The sequence below is a fragment of the Sciurus carolinensis genome, chromosome 6, assembly GCF_902686445.1.
Source record: "Sciurus carolinensis chromosome 6, mSciCar1.2, whole genome shotgun sequence".
In the NCBI taxonomy this organism is placed as follows: domain Eukaryota; kingdom Metazoa; phylum Chordata; class Mammalia; order Rodentia; family Sciuridae; genus Sciurus; species Sciurus carolinensis.
In genome coordinates, this window is record NC_062218.1 from 127,692,016 (window position 1) to 127,707,242 (window position 15,227).

The following is a 15,227-nucleotide window of genomic DNA, read 5'->3' on the forward strand; positions in this document are numbered from 1 at the left end:
TCTTTTCTTTACTAAAAGAATGGTCACTCTAACCCAGAAGTGGCCCAATGTTTAAGAGTGAATCTGGTAAACTACCAGGAAATAAACAAAGAGCCCTTGGTATGAGGCCAAACATAATAAGGGTTAGCTATATTAAAGGTAGTAGTAGTCTGCCATGGTTTGAACATGTACCCTAGAATTCATGTATTATAAACTTAATCCCCTATGTGACATTTTTGGGAATTGGAGCCTAATGGAAAGTGTTTTGGTCAAAAGAGTTGCATCCTCATGAAGGGAATACCAATATACAAAGGGATCACAGAAGTAGGCTTTCTCTCTTGTGTTCTTTGTCTTACTACTTTCTGCCATGTGATGACACAACAAGGGGCCCTTGTCAGATGCTGGTTCCTTGGTCTTGGACTTACCAGCCTCCAGAACTGTGAGCCAATAAGTTTCTATTTATTATAAACTACCCAACCTCAGGTATTTTGTTGTAGCAGCACAAAATGGGCTAAGGCATGGTCTTCACTATTTAGTATCATTTCCACTCTACACTTAAGTCATAAAAGCAGAGTCACTACAAGTATGAGAATAAAGGATTTACTAGGTGAATTGTTACTTGTGCAAATATTGATATGGGAAAGTGAAGATCTTGAAGTGAGGTTTGAAGAGTTAGATAGTAACTAGTTTCATCCACCTGATTCTTTGGAGAGGGTAGCCAACTTGGAATTTGCCGAAAACTGTAAGAAACTGTGTATAGTTGGCTACCAATATGGAATCACAAAGGGAGAGTTATTGGTAAAGTCTGGATAATTCCTACTCTCAATAAAGTAACTGTCTTTGGAACTTGCTAATCTGCAGTCTGTGCCCAGGTAACTGGTAGAGACTGTGAGACTTTTATAGACTGGCAGAGCTAGTAGATCTTTAGGGGCAACTGGAAGAAAGCAAGGGATTGTTGAGGTTCACCAGATGATTCTACATTGGCCCATCATTGGGCTTAACTGTTCCAATCTAGAAGAGTATGACTTCTTTTAACTCCTACATCCCAAATTTCATAGCTGTAATTCAGAACCACGTTGGGGAGGGAATCCTGGAAAATGTAGATGCTGCCTTAGACAAGATAATTTGTTGTCAAGTTAAGAGAGGGCAAATATGTGACTGTATCGGAATATTTTATGGGTTTTGCCTATATTTGATGGTTTGAGATTCAAGTGAGTAACAAAAAGAAGTAGCCTAATTTGCAAAGTCTATAGAAAGAGCTTACTAAGGTAGAAAATGCAGTGAAGTAAAGGTAGATCACCTTCATTCTAGCCTTTATATCTGTGAAGTTAGGGAAAGTCACTCACTCCCCTGGTCTTCCACTTGGGGAAATGACCCTACATTTTACTTGGACTCAGTGAGTTACAATTAATTAACATTCCTATTCCTACCAAGTAGTCTAAATGAAGAGTGGAATAAAGGCATTTATTTGAAGGGATGAGAATATCTCATGGTGTATTAGTCAGGGTTCTCTGGAGGAACAGAATCAGGAGGAAGTATGATTATAAAAAGGAGATTTATTAGATTGGTTTATGTGACCAGAAGCTGGATATTCTACAATGGCCATCTACAGGCTGGAAAGCTGAAGGAACCAGTAGCTGAGCAGTCCAAGAGCCTGAAGCCTCAGAACAAGAGGGATCAATGGTGCTACCCTAGTCTAAGACCAAAGGCTTCTGGAAACTCCCTGGAGAATCACTGGCAGAGTCCACTTTGGAAGAGTGATGAAGGGAGAGTTGATATCCTCAGGTCGTCACAGCAGCAATCGAGAACCTGCTCAAGAAGAATGGAGCTTGCATCTGCTGCTGCTTCCTTGTTCTTCCAACTTTTATTCCATCCAAGCCACCATCCTATTTGATGGTGCTGCCCATGCTTAGGGAGGGTCTCCACTTCAGTTTGCTATCCCACGTGCCAATCATTCCTAGACACACCCTCATTGTCACACCCAGAAGCCTCTTCACATTGGTGCCTCTTAATCCAATCAAGTGGACAATTAAAATTAAAGATTACACATGGAAACCAAGGGAGAAAAATGCAAAGTGGCCTCACAAGGACATTGTATGGAGGATAGCAACTCAGTCACTCCAAATCTTAGATTCTTATCTGTTTCTTTGTATGTCTCTTTATTTTCATTTCCATAATATATGTATTCATTGCCCTTTTACAAACATGGCTGGAAAGTCATTTGGACCTTAGACTTCCATATCCTCATGGATCTTGTACCATTGATCATATGATTAGTACCCAACATGCCAATTACAAACACCTAGGGGAGAGATTATAATTGACTAAGCCTAAGGTAAATAAATGCTCACCTATGGTCCCATCAGTCAATGGAGAGAATCATACAGTACAAGCATGGGCTTAGGGCCCCAAAACTGAGTGAGGGATAATTCTTAGAAAAACAAGTATGCGAAGATGATTCAACATGTTTGACTCTAGAAATGCCATGAGAAGATGCCCAGAAAGGTGATACTCTACCTGTCCTATGTGCCTTCTAGGGTATTTATGAATTTCAAGGATGATCAGAGATGTGAGAGTACTTTTTCAGTGCTAAAGCATGGGGCAGACAGTCAAGTGATGCTATTAATTGTGTGCCAATTTGAGGAAAAGTTGTCTTAGAATAGCGATGTTGAACATGAACTTCTGGAGTCAGACCAACATTCCAAATGTGTCTCTACTACTTACTATCTCTGTAATCTTGATAAGTTTCTTAACTTTCTGAAAGCTCAGTTCTTCACATAAAAATGGAAGAAGACATAGAATCTCATAAGACCACTGGTAGTCGTAATGAAATAAAATATGCCAAGGACTCTGTTCAGGCACGCAATTTTGATAATTATAGCATTATACCATTTTCCTTGTATTGACAACAGTATTAAGTCCACTACAGCCTTTTACACTTAGATTAATAGCTAGCACAGTCCAGACTTCTCCATATTCAGTCTTTGACAAGATGCCATGTTCTGCAGAAAGATATATTTTATCTCATTTTTCTAAGTGTGAGCCCTCGCCAGTAAATTATATGCAGAAATATGCTTGGATGCCAAGAAAACCCTTTGGATTAGCTGTGTGCTTAGAGTGACATATGGAAGAAGTGAAGATGATTCAATATGTTTGACTCTAGAAATGCACAGAGAGATTGCCTCGCTGTCAAGGGGACATAAGGAAACTGATTTTAACACTGTGGGTTACTTTCAGGGTTGTCTAGTCAATTCAGTTCTCTCAAATCTGGCAGTCATATCTGTATTTTTATTGTGTGCATGTGTATGTCCCATAAGGTAGTATTTCCATATATTGGGTAACTACTAAGGGTCAGACACCATGATTGAACATTAACTATTGAATTAAATGTCACAATTAAAATTTAAAACTCAAGGTTATTTCAATATAAGAGGCAGATATGACACACTTCTTACCCTCTAAAATATTCACACTAACAGATTGGACCAGGAGGTAGAAACAAAATAAACACCTCATATAATATGACAAGAGTTTTTAAGTGGTACAAACACATTCCTGTGGGCCCCCAATGAAAGAACAAACGCATGTTTCAGTGTTCAAATGTGAGCTCACATCTTACCTTCTCCAAAAGACCTTTGCCCAAACTAGTTGACCTCCCTTTGGGATGATAGTATTTTATTTTTCTCATAGCCATTGCCATGACTGACAATTTTTAAAAGTTAAGTTTTTCTTTGCTAGCAGAGAAGAGAATAGGTTACGGGCTTTTCCTATATTTGATGGCTCTGGATGTAACTGAGTGCTCAGAGAATAGTAGCCTTGAATTGCAAAGTCTGCAGAGGTAACTTGCTAGAGTGGAAAGTGCAGTGATCGAGGGATAAACAACCTTCTTCCTTCTAGCTTCCCTACCTGTGTGAGTAGGGGAACTCACTTGTTTCCTTGGTCCTTCCTTTGGGGAAACCACCTATCCCTTGTTCCAGACCCACAATTAGGGGGTACACACCACAAGGTCAGACAATGTATGTTTTGTTTGCTGCTATGCATTCAGGAACTAAGACTGTGCTTCTTGCTTATGAGATGCTCAATAAATGTCTGCTAAATTGAATATTTAGTTGATAGGACCAGGAAAGTCCTCATAAAAGTGTCCCCATTTGAAATGTGTCTAAAGCAAGTAATGATTTAAAATTACTGCTTAGAGTTAGAGTAGAGGGGTCATTGTGGGAGAAAGTAACCAGCGTGAAAAAAAAAGCCCAGAGCTGGAGGTCTTAATTCTCAAGGAAACTAAAGTGACAAAAAACACATCTTGGAGTAACATATGAATGCACCTGTTAATTTAAGGAAACTATGATCCATGTGGGCTATGGTTGGAAGCATAGCCAAGTTTGAGGTATGACCTTATAGACAGATTGTTTCTGCTGGAGACCTTGGGGACTCACACAAGAACCCACCAGGCACCAGGCTGCCACAAGAGATGCATGAGCTCTCTGATGGAAACAAACTCTTCTAGCTAGAATGTAATAATTTACTTAGTGCCTGTAGCAGATGCTATTAATTCTCACCAAATATCCATCACCTATGTAACTTTATGTAGTTCATGTGACTGATTCTTGACTCTAATGGATTTGTTCCTTCTAGTCCTAGGCAGTTAACAAGGAGAATGCTTTCTCTTTGCTCTTTTTCTCTGTCTCTCATGGGCACAGCCAGAAGCAAAAGATTCCATGATGGTAGACTAGCAGGAGGGAAGTGGCCTGGCTCCTGAGTCACTGCCGGAGGACAGTCATTCAGCAAAATCCTCAGTCAATATCAGACTGATGTAAATTAGAAATAAACCTCAATTACATGAGGCCTATTGTTGTTGTAAGTCTGAGACTTAGGCGGGCTTATTTTACTGCAGCTTGACTAGAACTACTTGTCTTTGAAAAAATACAAAAAACAAAAAAGAAAACCTACTTTTATCCTTTTGGTGGAGAAAATTCATCTTTGAATAAATCTTTAATCTATACTTAAAATGGGCAATCACTTAAACAATTTAGCCAATCAGACTGATGGCTCTCTTTGGTTTATCATTCCTATTCAAACTTGATGCATTACAGTATTAGTAATACACAATTTTCTATGATCAACATACCCCACGATAGCAGAGTAGCAGGCTTCTTTAAGTGTAAAACACTAAATATATTAAGAATTACAGAGTCTGATTTGAAAAGTTCTGTCCAATTTCCCTACATTTTAAACCACCTCTTCTTCTAAGATCTCTATATTGACCCTTATTCCAATTTCTGATTAATATAAATAATTCAACACAACTAAATTATTAATTTTTGAGGCAAGAGAAAGGTGAAAAGTCAGGTAGAGCAGAATTGTATAAAATTCAAAATGCTACTCCAGGCAGTCCTGCCTGAATGTTCTGTGAAGAATACTCTCTGAAGAACGACTTCCTGAGATACTTTGCAGTGTTCTGGGTCATGCTGTACACACAGAACATCCCTCTGATAGTTGTGTAGTTTGATGACTCTGTGAGAAATGTAGCAAAATAAAAATCCACAGAGATTTTAAATACCAATTCCTCAAATGTAAATGATCAAATTAGACCATGGTCTCTGAATAGAATAAGCAAGTGTGAACTCTCTTCAATGCCAATGCAAGGGAAGGGGTTTTAGAAAAGTACAGAGGCTGATTAATGCATATACTAGAGTATCATCATCTGATAATGGAATGACATCCAACCTCAGACCCTGTGGTTCATTTTCATTTTGTGCCTCTGCATGCACATTTAACATGACTTCCAAATAACTAGTGAAATTTTTCTAGCTATGGGTTCAATATTTGTATAGGCATCTAATCTTGAATTTAGAGAGAAAACTAAATGAATGTAAAATTTTACAGTCACTTAAGCCTCAGTTATTTTCCTCAGAGCTTTAAGTAAGCAAAGTTCTAACTTCCAAGGTCCAAAGTTCTTTCTGATATTAACTTTTCAGTGCATGTGTAATATCCATGTTCACTAAGAAAACTCAAAATAGAAAAGTGAAATTATGGGACAGAATAGAATTCTGCCATCCAATGTTAACCATTGATATTTCATGTATATTTTATAAGTTAGAAATTATATTATGAATAAAGTTTGTAATTTGTATTTCTCTTTTCACAATATAAAGTGATTTTCCCATAAACCATTAAAGCTTTTATCTTTTGAAGTGTGAAAAATATTCCATGTTATAACTGTATCAACATCTATTTTATCTTACCTGTCCTTATTATTACATATACTTTTTGGAATGTAGCTTATTCACTATTAGTCATATATGCAGATGTACATATGTACATATGTATGTGCATGTGTGTGTGTGTATACACACATATTATGTTTGTGATTGCTCTCCTAGGGTATCTTTCCAGAAGTGGGAACATGGATCAGAGCATATAGCAAAATATATTTTGCTAAACCAACATATTTCTGAATACATAGTTATAGATTATTCCCATGCTCTATCTAGCAGAAGACAGTCACTGTTAATGTTACTTATTAAATTAATACAACTATTTCTTTTTGTGTATAAATGTAAACAGTGTTAGAACTAAGTGATTACTAATTGCATTAAAATGTCTCCTCTCTTATCCTAGCTTCCAGAATCCCCAGGGCGGGGGTTGGGGGAAGGACAAGATGTCCAGTCCTAAGGGCAGGACTCGCCATACACAAGAGGGAAGGGGAGCACCAGTGGGCCATGCTGACTCTTTCAAAGCAGGTTGCCTTGAGACAGCCCCTTGCTCCCTCCACATTCAATATCCTTCTCTGAGATCCTCGTTAGAAAGGGTCTGTCACTTCATTTCCAAATGCATTCTGCCCAACAGGACTGGCCCCTCTCCAGATACCATTAACTTCATAAAAATCAATGTTGTGGTGGTTGCCCATTCCAAGCATAATCACTTTAAAGACTCCTTGAATATATAAAATCAATAACAAAGCCAGTCATTGCAATCTGTGTAATTAAATCACTCCCAAATACCCTCATTTTTTTCCTCTAAACAATTGTGATAGGTACTGACATAGTCTTCTCCGGGTTCTTCATGTGAGCCCCAGAAAGCCCAAGGCTTAATTCAGACTCATCTTGTTGCTGTGGTCAAGGCATTTGACCACAGACCACAAAGCCACAGCACCAGATATGAATAGAGAGGCCAGGTGGGAAACACAAGCACTCCTACTCTGAGTGGCAACCATGTGCCTGGTGGGGTAAACAGTCTTCAGAGTCACTGACCTATGGGCAGGACACTCATCATCTCTGCCAGGCAATGGCTCCTACACATGCAAAGGGCATGATTGGTGGCAGACACCTCTGTCAGTCAGGTACAGGAATACACCCTCCAAGAATCCTCCTCTGTGTGAGGTGAGACAGGGATGAACTGAAACAAAATGTGTCTGGTGTAAGGAGAGGTGGGTAAGAGCCCAGACACAAGCAGGAAGGAAGCAAGAGCATGAACTTCCATTTGTCAGAAAAATGGGAGACAAATGAACTCTGTGGAGTTGGATTAGTATACCACAAGAAGAGAATGGAGTGGGTTGCAGCTTGGATCCCAGGTGTACCCCAGAGGACACGTGGCAAAGACTTGCTCCTCATGTTGGTACCATGGGAAGGTCGTGGGTCTTTAGGATGCAGGGCTTGGTGGGAGGTCTTTAGGCTATTAGGGATGTGACCTTGAAGGGGGGAACCCACTCACTTCTCTGCCAGGAGGTGAGTGTCTTTGCCTCTTTACACACTCTGCCAGGAAGTGCTGCCTCACCACAGATCTAAAAGCCATAGGCCAACTGATTATGGACTAGAAACTCAAACTGTGAGCCAAAATAAAAATGTTACCTTTTTAACTTGATTATCTCAGGTATTTCTTATAGTGGTAGAAAGCTGATTAACACAAGGGATGAGAAAAATCTTCCTGGAGAAGTAGATCTTTATGGATTATTCAGTAGAAGAGGGGGATTTTGCTTTTCACCATGGAATATTAAAATTCTAGACCAACCTTACTACTGAGAACAACCATAAAATGGAGGGAGGATGCATAAGTGTGGGTGTGTGGATGTGTGTTCTAGAAAATTCTCATATATTTCAAAAGCAAAAGACATGGGTTCACATAAACTGTGAATAAGTAAGGAAGTTGTAATGGAATTTATAAAGTGTTTGAACCAAAAGTAAAAATCATAAACATCAGAATTTTAAGATGAAGCTAAAGGTGTGCTTAGAGAGACACACATGACCTGAGGGAAGAAGAAGAAAGAAGGATGAAGAAGAAGAAGGAAGAGGAGGAGGAGGAGGAAGAAGAGCAGGAGGAGGAAGAGAAGGGAGGAGGAGGAAGAGGGGGAAGAGAGGGAGGAAGAGGGGGAGGTAGGGGAGAGGGAAATCAGTGAGCTAGGCATGAAGAAAACACCTTCTCAAAATATTAGAAGAAGATCAGTAAAATAAACCCCAAATAAAAGGAAAAGAACAATAAAGAGATAAGCAGAAATCAACAAAAAAGAAAAACTAAAAGAATTTTTAATGAAATAGAATTGATTCCTAAATATCACTGAGGGTATTTATATACTTAATGATAAAGTGTTTAAAATTGTACCTGTAGGATTAAGAATGAGACTATGATGCCTGTCCTACCTTCATTGATTCCACATTATACTGGAAATTCTACTCTGTATTGTCGAGCAGAAGAAAACATCAGTGTCTAAGAACTGGAAAGGAAAACATTTAATTGTTGTTCACAGCAGATGTGATTTTGTAGGTATAGTTTCAGAATAATCTACAGAAAGGCTTAATAAGTGAATTTGTAGTGGTGCCACATAAAAGGTCAATATGTAAAAATCAATTGTATTTTTAAATACCAGCAAAATCAATTCAAAAATTCAATTTAGAAAGATACCATTTATGGTGCTTAAGGTTTAATTTATGCTCTGATCCTGAGGGTGGGCTGGAGTTAGTGGCTCATATTTAAAGAATAGAGATGAAGGAAAAAATAATGAGTTTGCAGTAGAGATGCCTGACAAACACCACCCCAACCATCTGATGAGGGTTAATGTCTGTGAATTTCAGGTACCCCCAATGTGATAGAACTTTACCTCTGTAAAGATTACCGATTACCTCTGTAATCCTTCCAAAAAAAAAAAAAAAAAAAAAACCATACCACCAGTCTAGTAGTGAGAAACAACAGATGAACCCAGACTGGGACACTTCTGTATCTCCAAGTCTATCAAAGTCATGAAAATAAGAAAAGACTAAGCAACTGACTCAGACCCCAGAGTAAGGGGCTTAATTACTATGTGTAGTGTTGCTTGGGTTTTGTCCATGTAACAGAAAGAGGACGTTACCAGAAAAACTAATGAAGCCCAAATATAGTCTGTAGTTTAGTTAATACTAATGTGTAAAACACAGGGGAAAGCTGACCTTCCTAGTCCAGAGCCTCAGTAGAAGGGAAGATGACATTGACAAATGCAGACCTTCCACTTGAAGTTTATTCCCTCAACAACATCTCCATTGAGCGGTTGCCTGGTATTAACTTGACACTTCCTCTCATCCTAATCCTTTTTTGTTACCTCTTAAAATTGATCTTTTCTGTCTCTAGGCTTTTGCCAGTTCTGCTAAATCAAAACCAAACAAAACTAAAATTAAGAAACAAAAATTAATCTAAGATTTATAATTCTCATTTTATAGAATTATGTGTTTATAATTCTTTAAGTTGTATTATGTATAATTCTACACTTTTATAGATCATGTAATTCTTTATACATGTTGAGAGTTAGTATCTAAGAATTATTATAGTACCTACCATCTTTTAAAAAATTTTTAGTTGTAGATGGACACAGTACCTTTATTTATTTATTTATTTATTTATTTATTTATTTTATGTGGTGCTGAGGATCAAACCCAGTGCCTCATATGCACTAGGCAAGTGCTCCACCACTGAGTTACAACCCCAGCCCCTGTCACCTACCATTTAATGAGTGTTTTCTATGTGCTATTTAGTAGAGAATCCCCCTAAAGAATCTGAGAAGTAGATATTATTTTTCATCCATTTTCTGTGGACTTGGTTAAGGCCAGGTGTCCAGAGTCATATTATCCTAGATCTGAATTCTACTTCCTCATATTACTTGTCAATCTCAGCCTTTGTTTTCTCATATGTACAGTGGAGGTGACACCTGCTATATGATGCATATAGAGTAGGTGGCATAACTCCTGGCATGGAATGTTAAATTTATGCAATTATAATTTGTGTGGTTAGCAAGAAATAAAAGCTTCAGGAAAAAAAGTAAGTTGTGCAGTCTTACAGAACTGGAATTTGAAGCCTGAATTTGTATAGCCAATACACATCTTGTATCACTCTACTATTTACACAAACAGTGAAATAGAGATACTTTTCTCATGTAAGAGGAGTCCAGAGTTGACCCAGCCTCTTGCTACTGTTATACTCACTGGTGCTTGGCTCTGTTCTCAAGGTAGCCTCATGGTCACATGTTGAGATGGTCGCTGCACCATCACCATATTCAAAAGGCAAGAGGAAGAAAGTAAGGATGAAGACTAAATGGTGTCCCTTAGCTTCATAGTATTTGAATTCAAATGCAGAGCTTGTCATTGTGCATTCTTCCAGATTGTAATATTCAGGACTATTATTCCTAGTATGTGGTATTTCCCTAGCAGCAATAAACAGAGTTAAGAAAACAGGTTTCTTGTATCACACTGCCTACCAAATAGGATAAACTTTCTCAAGACCATTTTAAGCCCTGTGCTTGCATTCTCTGTGACAAATGCTCCTGGCATCTTCAGAAGAGAGAAAGATGGGAATGTTCTCTTGAACAGGTGGCCATCTGAGGTGAATTGGTTCTCAGCTCTCACTGTGCACTGCAAGCCCATGTCTTGCTCTGAGTAATGATGCCAGAAAACTAAAGTTTTCTCTGGGGCCCCTTCTATACTCTGCATTTCAATACTTCTCTGTGTGCCAAAAAGCCTCCTAACTTCATTACTAGGAATGGACACCCATGCTCCAGGCATTTCTGAACGTTCCTACAATTCTCCAATCCATTCTTCTATCCCCTATAGCTGCTCACTTCCCCATCCTTGCCCTAAGTTCTCTGACAGGATTAATGTCATGAATAACTCATACTACAGTGTTAACAGCTCAGTGAGGCTCACAAGATCAAGGGCAGCAAAAGGACATTCTAAAATACCCTTCTAAGTGGCTTCCATTGCATAATTGTCACCTTCTCATATAATCCTCATATGAGATTTGTGGCAATATCTTCTCTTTATGGGTGAGAAAACAGGGACTTAGGGAAAGTAAGTAAGGTCACAGAGCTAGTGTGAGGTGAAATTTAGGATTCAAATGCAAGTTCATCTGGCTCCCAAGTTCATGAAATATCTGCAGTTTCATTTCGAGAAATATGTGTATTTTATTAAGACCTCCCAGTGGTAGAATTTCTGGCTCTGTCTCAAGCTTGAAATAGGGACATTTTGTGCTCAAGGCCATTTTTTGTTACCCACAAGGTCATCCTTTGCCTTCTCTGAGCTCTACCCTGATATTTTGTGACAATGGATTAGCCTCATTTATTTTTCAGAGTCACACTGAGGTTTATAAACCTTCTTTACTTGCTGGTGCTAGTCAGGGAATGCCCAGGACATCTCTGCCAGCTGGCATGGCAGCCACAGATCCACTGCAGAATTCTAAAGAGGACATTTGCTCCCCCCATACAGGTCCAGATGCCCCAAGCTGGTTCCAGGAATTGAGCTGGTTCTAGGAGAATGCTGTCAAGTCTCCACGCTGTGCTGCCTACTGTGAAACTCACCTGGATTCATTGCCCCTGAAAAGGATCCTTTGTCACCCTTTGCAAAAAGACAGAGTGAGAACTAGCTTACTAACAAAGAGGCATTAAGAAATGTACCAAGAAAGACTTTCAAAAACAGAGAAGGAATCAATAACCCTGAAAAAAAGCAGGATGAATATGACACCTGGAAACACAGTTTCACTAGCAGTATTGTCACTCTAGTCTAAAGAATAACCAAACAAAATATTCCTTCCTGCAGCTGCCACAAACAGCTAATTACAGACAAGTTATTTGCCGAGTTCAGGTCTCTGAAATGTATTTTGCAGAACCCTGATTTTTAAAAGATGATTCAAAGGTCTTCTGCAGGGGAAAAGAGTCTGTAGTCAAAACAAGTTGGAAAAATCTAGGTTAGACAAATTAACTGGGCTTCTTTACTGATGATGTTCCAGGGTCTTTAATATGCTAATGAACATTATGAATTTTCAAGAGAGGAACTGTAGTATGCTTTTCCATACTTCACCCCTTTCCTTGACCTTCACAAAGTAGATCCTGCTTTCTCTACCACCAAACTATGTTCATTTCTTCCCTAGAATTGTTACATTTTGTAATCAGAGATTTATCTCTTGGCTTATTGATATGTGGGTCTTCCTCTCTAGACTATGTGACCTCCAGGGCTGGGTCCTCACTAGTGTCCCCAGCATCCACTGCTGAGTCTAAAACACAGATGCTACTGCATGAACATTAGTTTTATAGTGGCTTTTCTTGTATCTGTGTTTATTCCTTGTAAAATAAGTGGCAAGATGTCAGGTATATAGTAAGTACTCAATCAGCGCTAAACATAGGCACCATTACTACCCTCTTTTAGAGTGAGAACAAGACTCAGCAAATGTAAGTAGTGTGTTCCAGAGATCACATAGGTAGTGAGTGATGGAGATAAGATTTGAATCCAGGTGTTCTGGTACCAGGGTCAATATTGTATCTAATGAATGTATCAGGTCTTTGCCCAAGCCAAGAAGGGAGTCAATGGTGAATAATTATGGCAAGTCCTGGCACAGAGGCCAGCCAGCATCCTTTGACTTAATTTGAATGGTTTGGCATATTCCTGGGGAGCTGAGAAATCTGTGTTCTCTGAGCCCCTTCTGTGTGGCAGACCCTTCTTATTCCTGTTAATCTTCAGACCAGGCAAAACCTTTTTTTGTAAGAGCCAGACAGAAGTTAAGGGACTCATCTAGGGTCAGGAAGTAGAATGGAGCTTTGTCTAATTCCAGAGCTCCTGGACTGAGTGGAGCCAGGCAATGCGAGTGGCCTGACTGGAGTCTGGAAAAGTGAAGAGGCTGCCAGGAGTTTATGCAGCAAGATCTGCCACCCAGCTTCCTTTCTCTTCTGTTGCTGCCATGGCCTCATTCCAGAAAGCAATGTGGCATCAATCCTTCAGCCTTGATGTTGCCCAGATCCAAGGGACAGAGAGGCTCCTCACTTCTCTTTGCTTCCTGGATCACCCAGCCTTCTCATACAGCTAATAGAGTAGACTCGAGTCTGAATTCAGGCCCAGTCCCAACTCCTAACTCCATGACCCTGAGCTTTTTCACCTCTTTGACCCTCACACTAAATAATAAGCTGAACTTGACTAGGTGTTAGGAGGATTCATTGAAACAATACACATTGTAGATATTAAATCTGACTCAAACAGGTGACCCTGAGGCGTCTGGGTCATGCCAGCTCATGCCTTCAGCAGGTGCCAAAGTCAGTAAGCTCAGAACTTAGCACAAAGAAAGTACCCAATAATGTTAGAGTCAACTTGGCCTCTTCCCCAGAATCAGTGAAAACAAGAAGGGAGGAGGAGCTGGATGTGACTGTGGCACTTGCAGAGTGCCTGGAGCAGCTGCACAGCAGGCAGTGGCCTCTCTGTCCTCCTCACTGTGAAAGTGTCAAAGGCTCTGGCTGACAGGCAGGCACAGACAGTGCAAGTGCAACTTTCAGAGTCCGGTCACAGGGAAGCTCTGTTGTCTTCAGGAGATAGGTGCTTGTTTGGCTCTTCAAGGGGGATGCACAGGCCAGAGTGTTCCTGTCCACTTGTCCAAAGACAGACTAATACATAGCCATGTCCCCAGCACTTTCTGTATATCTGACAGCTGAGTCAACTGTTATGGTTTGGATATGAGGTGTCCCCCAACAGCTCCTTTGTTAATGCAGGAATATTCAGAGGTGAAATGGTTAGATTTTGACAGCTATAACTTAATCTTGTCCATCCTAGTTTGAATGGACATTGAGGGGTAACTGTAGGCGGGTGCAACATTGACTGGAGGAAGTGGGTCACGGGGGTCACGCCCTGGAAGGGTTCATCTATCTTCCCTGTCCCCTCTTTTCCCTTCCCTCTCCTTGCTTTCTGGCCAGCCATCAGTGGAGCAGCACTCCCCTGCCATGCCCTTCCACCATGATGTTCTGCCTCACCTTGGATCCAGAGCAATAGACTTGGCTATGGATTAGAACTCTGAAACCATGAACCAAAATAAACTTTCCCAACTCTAAGTTGTTCTTGTTCACAGTGATGTAAAGCTGACTGATACACCCACCTACACCTTACCTCATTTAATCCTTATCTTCTGTAAATAGCCACATCTCGACTTTCCAAGTGAGGAAGATGATGCCCAAAGCCTACCTCTTAGACAACATAGAATTCTACTTCCCACTACAGATTCTGTTGTTTTTCAGAGGTGGAGTGTTTGTCTGGTCAACAACCCTCAGGAGATCTGGGTCCTACTTCTGACCCAGCCTCTGATTGACATAACCCTAGAAAGCTATTTGAGTTCTCAGAGTCATTACCAGACACACAGCACAATGCAAGTGTCACACTCTTGAATCCTTCCATGCTTGGAACAGAATCAATAATTTCCCCCAAGAGAGTAGGAGGCCCATAGAGAGGAAGTGACTGCTCAGTTTCACAGCCCTGTAAGTGATGGGCCAGTAGCCGGCATGGAGTCTAACCCTAGAGCCTGGGATCATAAGCATTCCATATCCAGTCTCACCTTCCCAGAGAAGGCAGTCACATTGTAATCCTTGAGACTCCTTCCAGATCAATCTCTAGGACACTACAGAGTGTATTTAGCACCCAGGCAGCTGGAACCTGGTCCACTAGACAGTTAAGTCACTCCATAGCCTATGCCACAGTCTATCCCATCTGTTCCTAATCTCTGACCTTTTGCTCACTCTTGGTCCCTAAGTGCCTCACCCATTTTTTTTCTATTTTCTGAGCTCTCTTCCCTTAAGACCCAAGTAAAACCTCACTTCCCCTGACCACTCCAGAGGCCCTTGGAGATGTCTCTCTCTGCTCATTTCACTTATTTGACACACCTTTAGATAACTTTGAATTGTTACTTGACTCTGGGCCCAGATCTCAGACATGGCAGGTACACAGTGAACTGTAGATGATGATTTCACATTCATATTTCATGCAAGCAGA